At 38.2% G+C, this 23,127-nt stretch overlaps 1 protein-coding gene across 9 annotated transcripts in view; it reads right to left on the bottom strand.

Annotated features, from left to right (window-relative positions):
• The window catches only part of MAGI1 (membrane associated guanylate kinase, WW and PDZ domain containing 1), a 598,134-nt gene that overhangs the window by 239,703 nt on the left and 335,304 nt on the right, over positions 1 to 23,127 (bottom strand). The gene's annotated exons all lie outside the window — the stretch shown is intronic.

The following is a 23,127-nucleotide window of genomic DNA, read 5'->3' as shown; positions in this document are numbered from 1 at the left end:
AACCTTAAAGAGGACAATCTAGCAATAGCTGATGAATTATAAAATGTTCTTTGCCCAGGGATCCAATTGGTAGAAATTTACCCTATGCATATACTTGCAAAAGTCTGCCAAAATCTCAGTCCTGTTTATTGCAGTATTTTTGCAACAGCAAATAAATAAAAATGAAAACAAAAAACTTGGAAACAATTACCAAGGATCAACTAAGTAAAGCATAGTTTACCCATCTAATAACTATTCTGTGAAAGCTAGATCTTCATGTGTTGATAACGTGGGAAAATATATGGAATAGTGGATACTGTCTGATCCCTTTTGTGTAAAAAGGAATAAAGAAAAGGAGAGACCATGTATTAATGGAAAGAATCATTATGGAAGGAAGAAAGCTTTAACAAGTTTCCTTTAGGGAAAAGGACTTGAGCTCGGGAAATAAAGGAGGAGATGTCATTCTTCATTACAGAGACAGATAAAGATACATGTCTTACTATCCAGCGTTGATTTACAAACAGTAGATACATTGCCTTTTTTATTATTGTTGTTGTTTAAGTAATAATTACCTGGGTGAGTCTATGTGTTTCTGTCTTCGTAATTCTCTACACTTAACAAAACAAAAGCTAAAAAAAATTATACTGTTACAAAAATGTGTCATAGAAAGGAGACGGTAAGTAAATGTTTGTTTAGATTACAAACACAAATTATAGTCTATAGGATCAGCAGAAGGCTTGTAGATCAACCTAGCTAACATTCATTCTTAATGGAGAAAGATGCTTCAGTGACAGCTAAAAATAACAAGGCTAAGATTGTCCTTCCATTTTTAGACAAGATAAAAATTAGGTAAGAGCATTTCTAGCCTTAGAGAAACAACGCTGAAATGCCATATCCATGTGAGCCACAAAATTCATGTCTTCAGATGATAACTTCCCGATGGTCAAAAAGAGTAAATCATGAAGATGACAGGAATGGTTAAGATGACGAAATGCCCTACCTAGGGCAGGAAACTACTGAATCTTATTCTAATATTATGTTCAAAACAAGATTTCCTGCTACAGTTGATCATTTTAGAATAGACTAACGAAATCTGATTTGAACTATTTTATTCTAGTTGTATTATACCCGCAGTTTCAAGTGGCCAAAAGGAAAATACCCATATTCAAGTCAATCTTAGGTGATTCAATAAACATTCAATTATTCATCAAATATTTATTGAATAAAGAAGACAAACACCTACACACTACACTCACTCCTCCCTAAAACGGACACAAGGTTTGAAGAGAGAGTTCACAAAAGAATATATACGACTGGCCATTAAGCACATGAAAAGATATTCAATGTCATTAATTATCAGAGGAAGGTAAACTAAAACCACAATAAGATCCCACTATGTACCTACTAGAATGGCAAAAATTAAAAAGACTGACCATATCAAGTGTTAGCAAGATTGTGGAGCAACAGGAACTTTTATACACTGCTAGTGCATACACCAGTGCTGGTGGTCTAGTGGTTAAGATTCGGAGCTCTCACCACCACAGCCCAGGTTTGCTCCCTGGTCAAGGAACAACACCAACCATCTGTCAGTTATACTGTGGCAGCTGCGTGTTGCTGTGATGCAAATACAAGCGGGGGCACCCATGGTGGACAAGTTTTAGCAGAGCTTCCAGACTCAGACAGACTAGGAAGAAGGACCCGGCTACCCACTTCCCACTGGCCATGAAAACCCTATGAGAAGCAGTGGAGCACTGTCTGATACAGCATCAGAAGGCGAGGGGATGGTGCAAACAGACCAGGCAGGTTCCACTCTGCTGGACACAGGGTCGCTAGGAGTCAGAATCTACTCAACAGCACTAACAACAACAAGGTGGGGATATAAAGTAGTTCATCCTCTTGGGAAAACAATTTGGCAGTATCTTATAAAGTTAAACCTTCACTAACCAAATGACCCAACAATTCTATTCTTATTTACAAAAGAGAAATGAAAACAAGTCCACACACACATGCAAAAACACGTAGATGAATCTTCACAGCAACTTTATTCATTATATAGTAGCCCAAAATTGGAAAGAACCCAAATGTCTATCAACAGGTGAATGAATAAACAAACTGTATTATATTCAAACAATAGGATGCTACACAACAATTAAAAGGAACAAACTAAAACATACAGTAATACTGATGAATCATAAACACATAATGCTAGGCAAAAGAAGCTAGACATAAAAGAGAACATACTGTATGATTCCATTTATATAAAAAGTTTTAGGTCAGCCTAAATTAATCTATAGTGACAGAAAGCAGTTCAGTGGTTACCTGGGACTGAGGGTAGATAGAGAATGACTGCAAATGGGCACAAGGGAATTAAGATCTATGGAGTGTACCAATGTCAATTTCCCAGCTTTGCAATTGTACAATAGTTATGCAAGATGTTACCACTAGGGGAAACTGGGTGAAGGGTACATGGGACCTCTGTACTCTTTTTTACAACTTCCTGCGTCCCTACAATGATTTTAAAATAGAAAGTTTTTAAAAGGGAGAGCATAAGGGAACTTTTTGAAGGAGATACCAACAGAGCATATCTTGATTATGATAGTGGTAACACAGGGTTATACACTTGTCAAAACTTTCGGAATTCTATAGGTAAATGGGTGCATTTTATGGTATGTAAATTATACTGTAATGAAATCTATTTCAAAAGTTTGAAATATACATAATTATTGAATGACTATGTGGTAGGCACTGTTCTGAATGCTTAGTTTTCAAATTCCATTAGAGTTGAACTGAAAGAAGAACAGAATAAATCCTGGTAGTTAAGACATACAGGCCTGGGTTTAAATCCTGGCTCCACTGTTATTAGCAGGTGAGCCCAAGCACTTTGCTCAATCTCTCAACCTTACTTTTCTCACCTGCAAAAATAGAGCACTGAAATAACAGTAGCTCCATCACAAGATTGTTGTGAGGATTAAATGAGATTTGGACAGTGCTCGGCAAAGAAAAGGCACTCAATGAAAGATGGAAATTATCACATTAGAATTTAGAGGGGACAGTTGTTTGAGGTGAGTGGGGAAAGAACTGAGGTTAGTCCAATGATGGACTGTTACTCGTTTTAAAAATGCACATAGACACAAAACCATTCTATTGTCTCACAAATAGTCAGAAACAAAATACAGACCTAGGGAAATTTGGATTACTGGATATTTCCAGAGTTTCTGGAAGCGAATAAAATTCTACTTGTGCTAACATGGTCTGGACATATGTAAACTGGTTAACAAACATTTTGGGTGTACTTAATATATTCCAGGCACTGTGCCAGAGTTGAAGTTCAGAAAATGAAACCAACTGGTAAATCACTGATATTAGTAGTCACACCCACCAGCTGTACCTCTAGGCATAAGCACCATGGAATTTGACCAAAAGGCTAACAATGTTTATCAGCAAAATCTCCATTGCCTAGAATCTAGGGTTTTATCTATATTCTCCTTAGGAGACCACAGTTCAAGACATTAAAAAGAGGAAACAATGACAGTTATCATTTAAGCTATGAGCAGCAAAGATGTCTATGGGATCCGAAGGTACTACTCGAGTCAAAAGCAAAATTTCAAGGAAGATTCAGGTATCTCTTTATTCTATATATAACATAGGTTCACACATCCTTATGGATCACAAGCAGCATGGATCAAGATAAACTATGGATTGGAAGGCATTCTTAAGACATAGACACTCTTGGTTTACACTTGAGCTTTACATTAAAACTAGCCAAGCTAGCTAAAGTTTATGATCATCAAACTAAAACCGCTCTCAACTGTGGATGTGCAAAAGGGCAGGGTTAACAATGCTGCCGGTTAACATTTACTCTGTGTTCCGTGACATTTGTAAGCGAAAAGCCTCAACCTTCGTATTACATTAAGAATACTATACTTTTTGGCATCTAATCTCAAATTAATTGGCAATTATTCAGGGGACATGTCTATAAATCTTCTCCTAATTGTCAAGGGCAGTGAGCCAATGAAATAATAAGTTGCAAGAGAGAGTGTGTCACAGCATCTTCACTTTTTTTGAAATTTGAGATTTGTTTTGCAAATGGAAAAGAGAACATGGGTCAGGAATACATGGAACTTTTTTCCAAGAAAAGGATTCAGAGCTTATTTTAAGACAATTTTATAATTTAAATGGGAAAAATGGAGCTTAGAATGTCCTAGACTTGTCATTATTTTTCATTTCCATATCTATATATCTGGAATTCTGTGTCTTTTAAACAACACATCTCTACTTTTTTTCATTTACCGTGGTTTACAGAAATTTAACCATGTCAATCAATGTAATTTTTGTTAATTATTTTAAAAGTTGTATAATATTCCATTTAAAAAATATACTGAAATTTATTTCCTCTTCATAATAAATTAGGCTATTTCCAATGTTTTTGACAATACAACCATGCTGCAGTAAATGTCACTGTCATGCCTTTTTCTTTTTTAAACAATTATGTGGATTTTCTTTTCTTCTAGACTATCTCAACCTGGAAATGGACATAGATATCTTCAACTTACATCAACATTGCTAAATTCTCCAAAATGGTGGTGCCAACTTACATTTCCAACACCAGTTTTGGAGGTCCTGTTTCCCCACACTTGCTATTATTAGGGTATCGGGGTCCCTGAGACCACTCCCAGATTTGATGCCTCACTAGGAAGATTCACAGGCCTCTGTATATAGTTGTACTTATAGCTATGATTTATTACCACAAAAGGGTACAAGGCAAAATCAGCAAAGAGAAAAGGCTAATGGGGCAACAAATGGGGCAAGCAAACCGGTAGAAGTTTCCAAGAGTCCTCTCCCAGTGGAGTCACACACTTAATTCCCCGTGCAACAAGTTGTGACAACACGTGTGAAATGTTGTCCACAAGGGAAGCTCATTAGACACTCCAGGCCCAAAGTTTTATTATGAGCTCGTCACATAGGCATGAAACAAAACTCCACACTCTCAGAAGGAAAGTATAAACCACATCTTTTGCACGAACAGTTAAGGCTTAGTCAGCCACTCTTATCGTTTCTGGGAATGGAAAGAACCTTCCTGAAATGCAAGTTGCAAGATTCCGGCCAAGAGCCAACTTGGTAAGCAGGCCTTCAAACTAATAGTCATCAACTCTTTTCTGCACAATCTATCTTTTAAATATCTTCCTAATAAAGATAAAATGGTATCTTGGTGTTATACTCATTTACAATTATTGATTACTAGTGGAATCGAGGAATCTCTCTTTTTTTTTGTCTTTTATGTTTTCTCTTCCGTAACCTGCCAGTTTATATTCTTGGTGCATTTTCTGAACAAACTGTCTTGTTATTCTTGATGAGATTTTCTTTATATATTCTGGATATGATTCATTTATCAATTATTCATGTTGTAAATTTTGAATGTCATTACTTAAACATGAAATGATCCCCAAACATAATGGAATTGTGTCGTTTCTCCAACTTTTCCTCTCCCACGCTAGATAGTTTTCTGCCAGCTCAACCAGAAGCATCATTTTCCAAGTGATGGACTATTAGAGGAGTCTGCTCGGTCTGATCTCCACCTCCCAGGATTTAGATCCTAAGGGAGAATGCTAGTCAGGAGAAATAATCTTCATGGTCAAGAAACTAGGTTTCCAGAGAGAACATTTTTGAGTCCTCTGAAGTCATCCATTTCTGACCAAGAAGCCAAAACACAACTCTGTGTCATACGAGTTCCAGAACATCCACCTCTAGAAGGCAAATAATAGTGTTTCATCACAATTAGAATTTAAACTTTAATACATATCAAATTTTCAGTGCCTAGGAAAACTTGCAAAAAGATATTAAAATAATCACACTTCCAGGTGATTCTGCTTTAGCACAGAATTTCTTCAAGGAATGATTATAGTTGCAGGAATGATATATTTATGAAGGCAACACAATGGTTTGTACTTCAGTGCAGTATGCTATTAAAGTAAAAGAATGTACCCTTTCAGCTGTTTAGATTTATAAAGGAGAGTTTTTTTCACACAAAATTATAAATTGAAATACAAATTAATTAGTTTTATAGTGGCTTACACTTAGAATCCGAAATACAGTGAAATGAGCTTTGTCTGCAAAACGTTTGTTATTTGTTTCTTTCTAATACATGTTTTCTAACATTTTTCTTACTGGAAAAAAAGTTAATTATTGAGGAGTTAGTGTTTAATGGGTACAGAGTTTCAGTTGAGAAAGAGGAAAAAGTTTTGGAGATGGATGGTGGTGATGGTTGCACAACAATGTGAATCTACTTAAAGCCAGAGAACTGTACACTTAAAAACGGTTAAAATGGTAAATTTTGTTTTATGTATATTTTACCACAATAAAAAAGTAATATAGATTAACTACAAGATTTGAAAATTCACAAAAGTACAACAAAGAAAGTTAACCTGTAACTTCATTTGTTATCACCAACATTTTGGTACTGGACATCCTGTGTATGCACACACTCACATATACACTTAGAACACACTTAGAGACTTGAGGACAGTCATTCACTCACTCAACAAATATTTATTAAGGCCCTCAGTCAGATACTCTGTGGGCACTGAAGATACAACACGACAACACAGAGTTCCTGCACAGGGACTGACACACTTGTTTTAGGAAGGATGGATGTCGCTGGCCTCCAGGCAGAGGTAATTGTTAAGATGAAAACTGAAAGGAAGACGAGAAGCTGGTTAGCCCTGCAAGTGTGGGGGAAAGATCACTGTAGGCAGAGGGAACAGCACGTGCAAAAGTTTCGGAAGTAGACAAGAGGTTGGCCTGGTAGAGAAACAGCAGGAAGCTCAGGCAAGCGTGGCACAGACTGAGGTTAAAAAGAGAAGACGAGGCCAGATAATTTTGTGCGTTGCAGGCCAGGATAAGCAGTTTGCATTTTATCCTCTGCTCAGTGAGAACTACTGAAGGGATTTTAGTCAGGGAGGTGGAAAGGCCTGGTCTAAATTTTGAGATTAGCTTTGCAGCTGTGTATTGTCAAGAGTAGAGGCAGGTGAAAGGATGAAGCCAATGGAGCTGACTACACATGACCTGAAGTGGCCTGGAAGAAGGAAATGGCTGGGAAAGGAGGCAGGAGGGGACTGAAAGGAGATAATTTAAAGCTGGAACGTTTGCTGACGTGATGGAGGAAGATGCTAAATGCAAGGGAGGAGTCAAAAATATAGTTTTAATAGCTACATAGTATTTTACCTTATCATTCCATCACAAACTATTTAACCATTAGCAATTATTAAGCTCATGAATTGTTTCCACTGTGATTATCTTCCTTGTACAAAATCTATCTCTATTTCTGATTATTTTCTCGAGATCCTTGAAGTGGAAATATTGGAACAAGAAGCACATAAAAATGTTTAAGCCTCTTGATACAAATTCCCTCCAAAAAATTGTATCAGCTTCCCTTTATCCAGCTTGATTTTAAATGGCTCCAGAGTAGCGGTGTTAATTTGTCATAATAGTATCAGTTTCATGTTAATAGACATTTAAATGTCTTCCCTTTTTATAAAAATTACTATAAACAATGCTATAATGAAAAACCTTGAATACGAATTTTTGCTGAAATTTCCTAGAAGAGGAATTGTAATGAGTAATAAACATTATATTTTAAAGATTCATGATACATATTGACAAACTGCTTTCGAGATAAGTTATACCAGTTTCTACCGAAGTCTGGAAGAAATACAGTATCACTAACCTGACAATTACAGTATCAAAATGAGAATGATTTTTCCCCTTTTAATTTTGTGATTTTTAAAATTTTCCACCAATAATTCAAATCGATGGGACACTGTATTAGAGAAGCAACATGGATGATAAAACTATGTTTCTTTTCATTTTGAGAAAATGTTGGTTCCAGTGAGAAAATTAATTTGGAGAATGGCCAGTTGAGAAACAATGAATGAATTCCATTATCATATGTATTTAAGTAAAAAAATAAAGACAAACTAAACAACCCCTTGCTTCTAAAAAAAACCCACACAAATTGTGAATACTCAGTGTGCCAGTTCCTTATAGAATTACTTCCAAGCCACCTTCTCCCAAGCACTGGTCTAAGATCAGGGGTCAGCAAATTTTTCTGTAAGGGCCTTGGGCCAGATAGTACACATTTTCCAGGTTTGGGAGCCCATCTGGACTCTGTCCAACTATTCAACTCTGCCTTTGTAGCATGCAAACAAGGTTCTTTTCCAGTGAAATTTTATTTATAGAAAGAGGCAGTGGAGTTGGCCCACAGGCCTTAGCATGCTAACTCCTGCCCTGGATGTTGGCCCATCATCCCCAGGTGAGCAATTCTCCTTATGCAATTCTTTGGGGAAAGATGGAGGGTATTCATTGTCTCCACGTTAGCCTAAGCTGCATCACCCAGAAGCTTGTTGATGTGCAAATTATTGCTCCACCCAACAGTTGCTGAATTAGAAACTCTGAGGGTGAGGTTCAACAATCCATGGTATAACAAGCCTTGCAGGTGATTCTAAGACATGCTGGAGTTTATGAACCAGGGGTCTGAGCCACAGCAAAGTCCCCTAACAAAATGTGGGGAGCTAGGCTCGGAGAATGAGCCTATTTCCTTATTTCTCATATATGTTCCCATCTCTCAAAAACCTTAAGTGCTGCCAATCCATGACTGCGCTAATAATAACACCTTATAATAAACAGGCACAGCACAAACGACTCCAGGCAGGTAGTACTTCATCAGACATGCAGAGATTGAATCCATCGCCTACTGGGACAAAGACAGTTGTTCTTTCAGTCATGTTTCTGCAGAACTTAAAAAAAAAGAAAAAGAAAAACGTGTGGTGAGTCTGCGCTGTCAAATAGAGGCTGCGGTGCAGATTTATGTATGCTGATGAACCTCTAGAAACTACTGTTTACATTTAACTCCCCACCTGGACAAGCACGAAACAGTTTGCTAGCACTTCAGGACACCACTTTATTATTATTTCCCGCCTGCCTTCTCTTTCTTTTCCTCCCGGTGAAACTATTTCTAACAAATTTCAATCCCACAGTGAGAAGAAACAGGAATTAAACACGGAAAGAAAAGCAAGGTTTAAATTCCATCATCTCTATTTTTTCATTATTTCCAGCTTTTTGTGCTTCTTATATTTATTCTAGATAGACTAGGATAGTAAATCTGTAAAAAAAAATAAATAAATAAAGATTTATATAGAGAAAACAGAAAGATAATGTGGCCTGTTGGCAAAGTAACATAGCTGATATGAGTTTATGTACAGCGCAACCAACCAACTACATGAAATCACCAAAAGCTGAAGTCAGATGTCTCTACACTCAGAACCTTGAGTGTAATCTGAAGACGTGTGCGTACCCTTCAAGAAGACACTAAATTCTTTTTTTATTTTCTGCTGAGGAAGATGTGCCCTGAGCTAACATCTGTACCAATCTTCCTCTATTTTGTATGTGGATGGCTGCCACAGCATGGCTGATGAGTGGTGTAGGTCCACGCCCATGATCCGAACCCATGAACCCAGGCCACCAAAGCAGAGTGCACTGAATTTAACCACTACACCACGGGGCCAGTCCCTAGAAGACATTAAATTCTTAAAAAGACACTGCTTTGGGATCTAACAGAACTCTGCTCAGGTGACCTGCTGGACTTGAGTGATGACAGCGAACATTTCTTGAGCACTTTCTACAGGCTAGGCACAGTGCTGGGTAATAACTTTACAATCCTCACTCCAATCCAATGAGGTTGGTTCTATTTTCAGTCCAATGTTACAAAAGAATAAACCAAGGCTCACAGATTGCCCCATCACCCAGGAAACATGGCAAAATGGAAATATGTATAAATATAGAGAGATGAAATGGGTATGTCAAGATATTTCTAGCTGGTCAATCTTGGTGACAGGAGTATATATTATGCTGTTCTTTCAATAGCAGTCTGGGTTTGAAATTTTTCAAAATAGAAGAATAAAATAAAATCATTTTTCTAAAGCAGTTACATTCACCATGCCACCAGAAAACATCTATGTAACCTCAATATAAAACCAAAGACTCACATCCCATCTAAACTACCACATTATAAAGCTGTCCCAATATCCTCTTAGATGCCCAACATGCATAGAAAATGAGGTGACATCTGAACGGCACTGGTTTCTCGGGAACACTCAGCCAGTGAGTATAAGCAGTGTTCCTTCCCAGGAACCAGCACCTGTACTCTTGGGTCTCAGGACACTGCTGATAAGTTTTAAGATGTTTTAAGTGCTTTTATGCAAATGCAAACTGAGATCCTATTGGCATTCCACAGCCTGGAATATCCATAGTAATTAACACAGCTGTTACTCTACCCTCCCAACCTCACCCCAATTTATTCTCAGACAGGAATGGACAATCTGGGTCACAAACTGTATTCTAGTGTGGTCTGATATCATTCCCACAACAGTAGGCTGGGGCCAGAGTTCCAGGCGCTCTGATCTGTACTGGGAAATCTCATACAAACAGGGTTACAGTAGAGCACATCACTCCAATTTCTGCTGGATGATGAGAACAGAGAGCACCAGTGATAGCCACATCATTTGATGGGTCTGGAAAAGATGAGACAATTTCTCATCAGCAGAGCACCTTTATGAGTCTATTCTTGGCACAGAGGCCCTCTTTAAATATCTTTCAAAACTAGAAACAAAAGATAGAATCACAGTATCTGGTCTTGATACCAGCTCAACACAAGGTTGACATAAGGGAAGCCATATTGTAGAAAAGAAACCATATTGTAACTTTGAATGACCTCTGACGACTAACTCAGCTGGATATATACCCTCCAAGAGATCTAATTGCTCTGTAGATTTTATGACCTCTGCTTATGTATGTACCCCCCAGGTGCAACAAGATGATAATTTTGTTCTTTTGAGTTCCTTAGGAATGTGATGACCCCCAGACAGAGAGTCTATCTGGTGTGGCCACTCCCAGTCTGTGACACCAGAAAGTCCACATTCCTAACTCCCTCCCCTATAACCTAATGGCCTATATAACTGCTTCAAGATTCTGTGCCCCCGTTAAGATTGTTCTTTAGGACATTAGTCCCCCCATCTTCCGATGTGCTAGCTTATGGCTTAATAAAATGCCCTTTCTCTGCCACCATCTTGCCTCTTGACAATTGGCTTTTGTCTTGTGGCAAGGAGATCGTGCCCTTTGTGTGGTAACAGTCCCAGACAGGAGAAAATGGACAGCAAAACATCTCAAGCATGAGCAAGATTCTGGAGCAGAGGAAGGCAAAATTTTTCTGTAAGTTCAGATAGTAAATATTTTAGTCTTTGCAGATTGTAAGGTCTATGTTCCCACTACTCAACTCTGCTTTTTTAGCAGGAAGTCAGCCATAGACAATATGTAAATAACTGTGCATGGCTGTGTTCTAATAAAACTTTATTACAAAAGCAGACAGTGGGCTAGATTTGGCCCACAAGCTGTAGTTTGCCACCCCCTGTTCTAGGGCATTATGTCTCTCTCAAAAACATGCTACATCCTCCTAAGATTGCCAGGGGTGTGCCTGTTTGCACATCTGTGTGTGTAAACCATTCCCTTAGAAAAGGAGTGGGAAGGTGAGCCATGGGTTTGCACTGATGGGGCTTTCACAAAAGTTCTCAATAGCTTAAAAATACTAGATAATTTCACACATTTAAAAACCTGGAGAGGGGCTGGCCCCGTGGCCGAGTGGTTAAGTTCGCGCGCTCCGCTGCAGGCGGCCCAGTGTTTCGTTGGTTCGAATCCTGGGCGCGGACATGGCACTGCTTGTCAAACCACGCTGAGGCAGCGTCCCACATGCCACAACTAGAAGGACCCACAACGAAGAATGTACAACTATGTACCGGGGGGCTTTGGGGAGAAAAAGGAAAAAATAAAATCTTTAAAAACCTGGAGAGCATCAGAGAAATTTGTCAAATGACTCCTGGAATAAAATCTGTTACTGGTGTCAATCTCCAGTTTAAACAAATATGTAGGATAGAAAAATTCATACATTATAAATACAAATTTTCTGTTGATTAACAATTTGATGCTTTATCATACATTGCTTTTATGAAAATTATATTTCACTCAATCCTTATAAAACCCAGTGACAAAGGTCGTTTTATTCCCACTTTAAAACTGATGAAGAAAGTGAGACACCCAGTGTGGAAGTGATCAGATGCAGGATTAGAACTCAGATGTTCTAATTCCGAAGTTCTTCGCTTTCCCCTCTCCACTTTTGTGACTCCAAATAAGGTGTTTACTCAGCAGTGAAGAGTGAAACTCCATTTTGTTAAAACTATACACTGATAGTCTTCAAAATTATCAAGGTCATGGAAAAACAAGGAAAGATTAAGAACCTGGTAAAGACTAGAGTTGTCTAAGAAGATATGTCAACTAAACACATCACAGTGTCCTGCACTGGATCCAGGATGCTAGTAGAAAAAAACCACAAACAACTGGGAAATGTGAGTTAAGACTGGAGTTAATAGTCATGTACCAACTTTAACGTCTTATTTTGGACAAATGTGCCATGGTTACGCAAGATGTTAGCATTAGGGAAAATTAGGAGAAGGAGATTCAGGAACTCTCTGTACTATCTTTGCAACTTTTTTGCATCTAAAATATTCCAAAATAGAGTATACTTATTAAAAAAAATTATATAGTGCACCTACTATGTGAATGTGACTATGTGCAGGGTTCTTGGGCCATTTTATATGTTGCAAAGTTACTAACATAAGAATTCTTACAGCAATTCATCTCTCTGGCTTGACCACAGCCCTCATTTTCAGAGACTGCGCTCCACAGGATACCTGGTTAAAAAATCCTTGGGAGAGAGAGTTCTTACTTCATCGGCTGATCATCAGATATTTCTAATCTCCATAATTCCATAAGCGATTATCATTTTCACACTCTACTGTTTTCATTCCATCTCACTGTAGTCTTTTAGCTGCTATTCAAAAGTGATTATAAATAATGGGGCTATAAAAGCCATTCAATAATTAGGACAGTCACTGGCCATATGCCTACCTTGACAATGGAAGGTGATTTATGTAAAAAAACCAGCACATCTGCCAGCCTGGCTTCCCCTTGGACGGAGTCTCCAGTTGCACATTAACATTGCTCTTAATAGCCATCTTTTTCTTGACTAGACAACAGAGTGGCAAGCCAAAGGGCTACAGCTTTTTAAATTTTATATACAAGGAAAGAAAAACAAACTCAATAAACAATTTTCTGTCTTTCCATTTCACATATCCAGAGAACAGGAGGGAAGGCACAGAACTCAATAAACTATATCAGGTCAAAGGCCTGGCCTTTGTCGTAGAATGGGAAAGACCTAAATGAAATCCCTAAATGAAATTTTAGGACAAAAGTTGACCTAATCTCATCTCCTCAACACGCAAGCCTTCAACATACACAAGCTTAAGCACATGGCATGATTCACCAAGTGTTTCTCAACAGGAACACCACTGGCATCTTGCGCAGGACAGTTCTTTGCTGTTGTGGGTTTACTCTCTGGACATCAGAATCCCTGTTCGTGGCAGCTCCAAATAAACACCTGAAGTGCTCCCCAGTCATTGTGACAACCCTACTGAGCAGTCCCACCCAAAGGGATAGTAAATGAATAGCAGTCAGGGACAGTTATTACTTAACTGTTGAATGTTCTGTTCTTTTTTTTTTTTTCAAGAGCATATTAGAAAAGAACAGTACAAAAAGGCCCATAGTGGGGATGATTCCAGACTGCTAAGATTATATTTGCTATGCATGTGGTTACATAAACATACTTGTCTTCTAGAATGGGGTTGCTGACCAGAAGGTACAGAGCTTGGAGCCGAGAGCAGAGGTTTGAGCTAATCTTCACACTGGCTTGCAGAGGCCTCTCGGACAAGTCTCTCTATAGAAGCCCCCTCCATTGGTGTCTATCCCATTGCTCTGGTTTATTGTGTTCACAGCCGTTACCATTCTTTTAAATAATTTATTTTCCTTTTTCTTGTTTATTATCTATTGCCCACCACCCCCTCACCATGAGTTTCCTATGAGAGCTGAGACTCTCTCAGCTTAGAGGAGGAGTTGACATACACTCAGTGACTAAATGAATGGATGAAGGATGATAGTACTAATTAAAATAATACAAGCAGTGGCTAAATCAGAACCAGATAGACCTATGCTCCCATCCTGATTTGCCATCTGCTACTTCTGTGTTCCTGGGCAAGTCCCTTATTCACTCTGGGTCTCAGATGATGATTTTCACATCAGGAAAATGGGGATAATGATAGTACCTACCCAAAAGGGCTGTCATGAGCAATAAAAGAGAACACACAACACAATGCTCAATAAATGTTAGCTACCCTCCCCCTCAGCATGTCACCTGAAAGTAACATATTTCAAAAACACCTTTCATGGAATTCTGTTTGTGCTCAAGGAGAGAAATTTTTTTGAAGATTCCTGATTGCAACTAGATTTATAAACAAACAAGTTAAACAACCCAGCCTTTCCATATCGCTAGTCTGCAAAGTAATTAAACCCTGTGTGTTATCACCAGACTGCTCTCACACACCCACTTCTGTTCATTCGTAGTTCACTGTAGAGCGGAAAGTGTGCAAAGAGACAGGATTTCCAGGTTTGTGTGAACTGTAACGACAGAGCAGAGTTTCAAACAACTGCCCTCTGCCATTTAGCCCAGCACCAGATGTCAGGGAATCTGGCATTCATTTTTTATGTCACCATTTATTTCTATGTTCTTCATATGTATTATATTGTTTATTCATTATTTTAATTTGGATCACCCTGATGACTAATGATGTTAAGAATCTTGTCATGTGCTAATGGAATGCCTATTCATTTGTGAAGTTTCCGTTCAAATTGTTTGCCAATTTTTCTAGATTGTCTTCTTAATATTGACTTGTAAGAGCTCCTTTTACATCCTGGATACCAGTCCTTTGTCAGAAATATATTTTGCAAATATCTTCTCCCAGTCTGTGGCTTGTCTACTCACTTTCTTGATGATGTCTTTTGATGAGTGGGAGTTCTGACTGTTGATGAAGTTTAATTTATCAATTTTTAGGGTTATATTTTTCTCTATTATACATTTGTTACAGACAAGTCAGAAAACAGCATATGAAGTAGAAAGAAGAATTCTGGGAAAGAGTCAGGAGACCTGGATTTGAGACCTAAATGTGTGTCATATTTGTGGCTAGGAAAGCCATTTGTGATGGTTAATTTTATGTGTCAACTTGACTGGGCTACAGAGTGCCAAGATATTTGGCCAAATATTATTCTGCATCTTTCTCTGAGAATGTTTTTGGATGAGTTTAACATTTAAACTGATTCAGTGAGTAAAGCAGATCGCCCTTCCCAGTGTGGGTGGGCCTTGCCCAATCAGTTGAAGGCCTGGATAGGCCATAATGACTGACCCTCCCACGAGTAAGAGGGAATTCCCCCTACCTGAGCCTTCAAAGTGGGACATGGGCTTTTCCCTGTCTTTGGACTCAAACTGAACCATTGGCTCTTTCTGAGTCTCAAGCCTGCCAGCCTTCAGACTAGAATTTACACCATCAGCTCTCCTGGTTTTCCAGGCCCTCAGACTCCCGACAAGAAGTATACCATCAGCATTCCTGGGTCTCTAGATTGCCACCTGCAGATCTTGGAACTTGTCAGCCTCCATAATTGTATAAGCCCGTTTCTTTTAATGAATCTCTTTCAATATACATACATCGTATTGGTTCTGTTTCTCTGGAGAATCCTGACTAATACATCATCTACCTCCTCCAGCTCCAACTCAGCATGGAGCATTCTAATAGGTGCTTAATGAATGCTGCTGGAATCTCTAATAAATTGGCTTAGTTCACATATCTGTAAACGAATAGGTTGGATTCACAATCCCAGAGGTCTCTCCCATGCTAAAAATCTGATTCTTATCTTGGTCTCACCTTTCCATTCCAACAACGCCTTCCCCCTCGGGTGTCCTCTTCCAAAATTAATTCAGCTATGCCTCTCAGAAAGAGTGACAAAGCGCCCTCCTGGCTAATCAGTTCAGCGGTAATTCTAACAGGCCCCTGCTACATTTAAACCTGTTCTGCCTTGCTTGGCCCCACTTTGTGGAAGCAATGCTAAGGAGCTCAAACCGTGCCAAGTTGTTTGAGTGTTTACTCACAGTAGTGGTTGTAGCAGCTGAATTCTCTTAGTTTCTCCTCTAAATACATTGCTTATATACAGGACGTGGTTACCCCACTTCTAAAACAACATTTTACAACTGCAACAAAGATGCCAAATGAGCCAATAAACCCAAGTACTGATGGCCACTATTAGGCAAGCAAGTCCTTGACACTCCAGAGTCACCAAAACATAGAAGTGGTTCCAACATTTGTCAGAGGAACAAACTGAAACATGTCAACACCTCGGCCTTCGGGAACCGGTGATGCCTTCTTTCTCATTGCTTGATTTCAGACCAGTCCTTATGAGAGAGAGATTTATCTTTAGAAATTCAAGTGACCTTAAATAAATTTTGTGATGCCTTTTGAGACCAGCCTACATCCTAGGGAGATGCCTAATCACCACTGAGAATTCTTGCTTTATAATAAGCCTTTAAAAAAAAAAAAGAAAGAAAGAAAATTAGGCGATGGTGATTGAAAGTTCCAGTGAGAACCTGAAGGAATTCAGTTCACTGGGCTTCCCCTGCATGGCTCTAAGAGCAAAAGCAGAGAGCTGCTCTCTCCATGGGTCTTAGAATGTCTAGCAACAGGGAACCAGCCAGGCTTCCTCAGAATTTAAATGGTAACTGGACATTACTTCAAAGGGATAGGTCTGAACCTTGCTGAATGTTGAATCACCTGGGAAGCACCTAAAATAACACCAGTGCCTAGGCACCCACCTCAGACCAATTAAGTAAGAATCTATAGGGAGGGACTAGGCATTTGGTTTTTCTTTTTTTTTTTTTTTTTTTTTTATCTCACCAAGTGATTCCAGTATGTAGCCAGGGTTCTAAGCCTAGCCTACTTCTCTGATCCTGAATTTTCAGTGGACTCACTAATTGTAAAAACATCTACGCAGACCCTTCTGTTTAGAGAGCATCGTATAGGATCTCCTAAGATGAAGCACCCTGAGCTTCAAATGAGAAATACAAGACTGAACCAGGGGTAGGGTGGGATTGATGGGACTGAAGAACATCAGGGGGAAAGGGAGCTAAGAAAAATTCTAACACCTTCTCAGAGTCACAGCCCTGGGAATTTAAACTGGGTTTCTGCCTGCCCTAACTAGGGAAGAAAACTCAAATTAGCTGAGTCGAAAATTCATCTCAAAGGATCAGGGGACTCCAGGTGACCTGTACTTTGATGTCTCTCGCTGCAGCTCAGCCACACTTTTCTCTTTCACACCAATTCCTGAAAAAAGTCATAAGTTACTTGTATTTAGTTTGAAGAACACACATCAAATGTAAAGGGTGGGATAGGGGCTGAGGGACCACGGTTCCCGCCTGGCTGTAATGGACAACAAAGAGCAAGGTGAGAAAGGGCGGGCTGAGAGGACAAATGCAGGGCTTTCCCACGCTGAAACAATAATACTGATGTCTTACAAGTGGCACAGGCTGACTGCTAAAGATGAAGAAAGCACCAAAACATTTAGGGAGAGCTAGAGAAGATGAAAGAATAGAAGCCTCCTTGAAATTAAACACAACTCAGATGCGACTGCTGTGAATCGGGTAATTATTCTGTTGATGTTCTACACTCAAGCTAACACTGAACCATATGCTGCCTCAAAAGGTTTCTTCAAGCACCAACACCAGGTGATGCTTTCAGCCACTCCCAGATCCTGATCGAGCCTTGCAGTGCTCAGAGGAACAATCAGTTTCCTTTAATGACATATTATTCCGCCACTGGTCAAAGATACAGGAGCTACGACAGTCGTGTCCTCTCTCCAAAAGACTCTCAGAGAATGAGTGAGAAAAGGCTTCAAAAATTTCCCACGGGCAAACAAAAAATAGTTAAGCCTAGCAGAAAACCCCTTCTTCATCCAGGTACCAACATTTTCCAAAAGTATTTTCACACTGGCTTACCCAGCCATCTACCCTATCTATAACCTTGATATGTAGACTTTATTTATATATACTGAAATGACACTGGTATCTTAAAAGTTCAAGTAAAATGAAATTATGAAAATAAAGCAGTTATACTTTCCTTTCTTTTTCTTGTTAAAAGGAGGCTAGTTTAACATTTGCTTTTTCCCCCATAATTGGAAAGATTCTGGAAAAAGAAAATGAAGTCAAACAAGCTTGAGCAAAGAATAGCTAAAAAAGTAGTCCCATATACGAAAGAACAACAATTAAAGAATAAAAGCTCCATCTCTCATTTGATAGGTATTACCTGCCTGGAAATTAAAACATACTTTGTGCTATCTCCAGAGAAGATTTCTGTTCCAAAACGAGGGTCTAATGTTTGAACCGTGCAAGCCAAATCAGCTTGACGAAACAGAAGGCTCTGCTAAGCTTTAGCAGAACAAGCCCTAACATAATAAGCCAAGGAACACGTTTGACAAAACCGAAGTAGAAAAATATTTTCAAAATCAGTTCTTGGCTTAAATACAGCATTTGGCACCTCAAGTAAACACAGAGAAGAAGAATGAACATGGTGGCATCACGTGACTTTCTGCACTGCAGCAGGCCAGATGGTGGGGCAGGTTATTCATTTCTCAGCTCCTTACCCTCTTGGCCCTTCCATTAGTGACTTCCTGGTTCAGGATCCCTTAGAGGGGCTGGAAAGAAAAGAACTGAACAAATGTGCATGACCAGTTTTCTTAGTAAATATTATCTCCTTTAAAACCATGCTGATAGCAAACATCTCATGCCAACTCAACCCAGCTCTCATTGTTAAATGTTCTCAATTATAAAGGCAAATCAATGTCTCACCTGCTGTCTATAAACAGTAAAGGGTAACACTTCCTATTCTGGGAAGATGGGGCAGACATATGTAAGTATAACAATAGACCTTGGATGTCACCATAAAACAAAGAGGGAGTCTCTGAAACACAAGCAGAAGAAGGCAGACCAGCTAGTAACCTCAGGAAAGACCTCAGCATGGAGGTGAGTTCCATGGGTTTTCTTTATGCCTCATATATCCCACAACTGGGGCTGAAGAAGCCAACAATGGGTAAATGCCAACACATGCAGACAAAATAAATCCAACAAAAGCCTGCTCTCTCTAGCTAAAGAACCAGGAAAGAGATAGACTGGTAAGACAGAAAACTTTTAGATAATAACTGTTCTACTCCAACAAAACACCACAGGAAAAAAAACTATGGTCACACCACCACCCAATCCAGAAATGACCACTAGGGAGGCTAGACTTCCACCCTCTCCAGGCTATAATGGGATAGCCCAACATCTCCTCCTCATGCCAGGGTGATGTCAGAGAACACTGAGTAGAGAGACAAAATTTTCAACCCATTGGGCTAAAATGAGCTCTACCCCTTTCCTCCCTTTCCTCCCCATATGTGGAGACCCCATGGGAAGGCACAACTCCTGCCCCACCCAACAGCAATAAGAAGCCATCCTCCCCCACAAATCAAGCGTCAATGGAAGAAGAGTGAAGACCCTCGACTTCTAGCCAGTCCTGGAAGTAACAAAGTGTCCCCCCTCTTCCCCTGCCAAAGCAGGGTCAAACCAAATCATGTAAAACATAAAGTTTAAATAAGATTCTGAGCCTTATAACATACTATCCAAAATGTCCAGATTTTAATTGAAAATCACTCATCATAACAAGAACCAGAAAAATCTCAACCAGGATAAAAAAGACAATCAATAGATACCAATACTGAGATGACAGAGATGTTAGAATTATCTGACAAAGATTTAAAACATTCGTTATAAAAAATATTCAAGGACACATGTGAAACAAATGAAAAAGTATGAAGTCTCAACCAAGTAATAGAAGATAGACAAGTAAAATATAAATTTTAGAATCATAAATTACAATCAGTGGAATATAAAAGACTTAAAGGATAGCCTCAATAGCACAATGGAGGGGGGGGACAGAGGAAAGAATCAGTCAATATGAAGCTAAAACATTAGAAATGATCAAATCTGAAAAAGTGACTGGGACAAAAAAAGGGCCTCAGAGACCTGTGAGACTATAACAAAAAAATCTAACATTTGTGACAAACTGTATTTCTGAGGGAAAAGAGAAAGAGGGCAGGATTAAAAACGTATTTGAAGAAAAAAATGACTGAAAACTTCCCAAATTTAGGAAAAGACATAAACATAGATTCAAGAAGGTAAGCAAACCCAAAACAGAATAAAGTTTTAAAAATCCACAACAAAACACATTATCATCAAATGTTTGAAAAACTAAAGAAAAAATCTTGAAAGCAGTGAGAAAAATGACACCTTATCTAAAGGAAAAAATAATTAAAATGACAGTGGATTTTTCACCAGAAACTATCAAGACCTGAAAGTAAGTACAACACTTTTCAACTGCTAGAAAAAAAGAACTGTCAACCCAGAATTCTATCCAGTGAAAATATTCTTCAGGAATGAAAAGGAAATCAAGACATTCTCAGATGAAGGAAAATTAAAAAATTTTGTTGACAGAAGACCTACCCTAAAAGGATGGCTAAAGAAGTTCTCCAAATAGAAAAGAAATTAGAAAAGTAGGAATTTTGAAATAAGAGAAAAAATAACGGAAAGAGCAAAAGTATGGATAAATACAATATATTTTGCTACTCTCCTTGAGTTTTCTAAATTAGGTTTGAAGGTCAAAACAAAAAGTATGACACTGTCTGATGTTCTAAGTGTACAAAGAGGAAATATTTAAGACAATGGTGTTATAAACAGGGATGTAAAGGGAGGTAAGGTTTCAACAATTCACTCACTTGAACTGGTAAAATGACAACAATAGTAGACTGTGATAAGTTATGTATATATAACGTAATACCTAGAGCAATCAAGGGCTATAAAAAGAGACACACTTAAAAACATTAAGGATAATCAAAATAGAATGCTAAAAAGGGTTCAAATAGCCCACAGGAAGGCAGGAAAAGAAAAAAACTAATAAGACAATAAACAGAAAAGAAAAAAATAACAAAATGATAGACAAGCTCTAAAATGTCAAAAATTACATTACATGTAAATGGTCCAAATACATCAATTAAAAGACAGATGTCAGCAAAGTAGATTTAAAAACATAACCAAACTATTCTATCTATAAGAAACTCACTTCAAATATAATACTATAGGTAGGTTGAAAGCAAAAGGGTGAAAAAAAGATATATCATGCAAATATTAACCAAAAGAAAGCTGGACTACTCTATTAATATCAGATACCACTTTAGACCAAAGAAAGTCAACACAGAGAGAAACATTATGTAATGATAAAAGGGTCAAACTACCAAGAAGACTGAGCAATCCTAAAGGTATATGCATCAAACAAGAGCTACAGAATGCATGAAGCAAAAAACTGACAGAACTGAGAGGAGAAAAAAACAAATTCAGAATTATAGTTGGAGACTTCATCCTTGTCTCAACAATTGATAGAATTAGAAAATCAGGAAGATGTGGAAAAACACCTTCAAACAAAGGATGTAACAGACATTTATATAACACTTTATCTAGCAACAGCAGAATGCACATTCTTTTCAAGTGCCCACAGGACATATACCATGATAAGCCATATTGTGGATGATAAAACAAGCCTCAACAAATTTTAAAGAATTGAAATTATCAGAGTGTATTCCCTAACCACAAGAGAATCAAACTAGAAATCAACAACAACAAAAAAAAGATAAAAGGAAAACTTCCAAACACTTAGAAACTAACAATACACTTATTAAAAACAGACAAACAAAAAGTAAAACCACCATGGGTCAGAGAGAAAATCTCAAAGGAAATAAACATTGAACTGAATAAAAATAAAAATACTACATATTAAGATTTGTGAGACACAGCTAAAACAGTGCCAAGAGGAAAATTTATAGCACTAACTGTATATTAGAGAAGAAGAAAAGTTTCAAATCAATTATTTCAGTTATTACCCCAAGAACCTACAAAAAGAACAGCAAAATAAACCCAACAAGGAGAAGGAAATGATAAGAGCAGACATTGAAAGGATAAGCAAATACTATGAACAAATCTACAAAGGTATATTTGACAACTTAGACTGAATGAACAAATACCTTGAAAAACAGAAACTACCACAACTCACCCAATATGAAATACATGATTTGGATGGCCTTAGAACTATTAAGAAAATTGAGATGGCAAATTAAAAACCCAAAAAGGAAATCTCCTAGCCCACATTGCTTCACTGGATAATCCTATCAAATGTTTAATGTTTAACATGTCTAAATGATTAAATACTTAAAGAATTAACACGAGTTCTACATAATCTCTTCTAGAAAAATGAAGACGAATGAACAATTTTTTCCTCTCTTTTTGTGGTGAGGAAGATTGGTCTGTTGCCAATCTTTTGCCAATCTTCCTCTTTTTGCTGCATAAAATTGGCCCTGAGCTAACATCTGTGCCAATTCTCCTATTTTGTACATGGGATGCTGCCACAGCATGACTTGATGAGCAGTGCATAGGTCCACACCCAGGATCTAAACCTGCAAACCCCAGGCTGTGGAGGTGGAGCACACGAACTTAACCACTACGCCACCAGGCTGGCCCCAAGAAGGTACATTTCCCTATTTATTTTATGAAGCTTGTACTACCCAGATACCAACACAAACAAAAACAAAGTCCAAAACAGGAAACCATAGACCAACATCTCTCATGAACTTAGAGATGCAAAAACTGTCAAAGAAAATTTAGCAAATTGAATCCAGCAATATATAAAAACAACTATACATCATAACCAAGTGGAGTTTATTCCAGGGATGGAAGTTTGGTTATATATTTGAATCTCAATCACTATATTCCACAATATTAATATTCTAAAGAAGAAAAATCACATGATCATATCAACTGATTTAAAAGTATTTGATAAAATTCAACACCCACTCATGACAAAGACTCTCAGAAAATTTTTAATAGACGAGAACTTCTTCAAATTGATAAAGAACACCTACAAAAACCCACAATTACACTATATTTAAAGGTGAAAAGCTAAACACTTTTTCCCCTAAGGTCAGGAACAATGCAAGGCTATCACTACTCTTATTCAACAAAGCACTGGAAGTTCT

The sequence above is a fragment of the Equus quagga genome, chromosome 1 (genome assembly GCF_021613505.1).
Source record: "Equus quagga isolate Etosha38 chromosome 1, UCLA_HA_Equagga_1.0, whole genome shotgun sequence".
Taxonomy (NCBI): domain Eukaryota; kingdom Metazoa; phylum Chordata; class Mammalia; order Perissodactyla; family Equidae; genus Equus; species Equus quagga.
The sequence above is the reverse complement of the archived record's forward strand: the minus strand, read 5'-3'. Positions and strand labels throughout refer to the sequence as shown.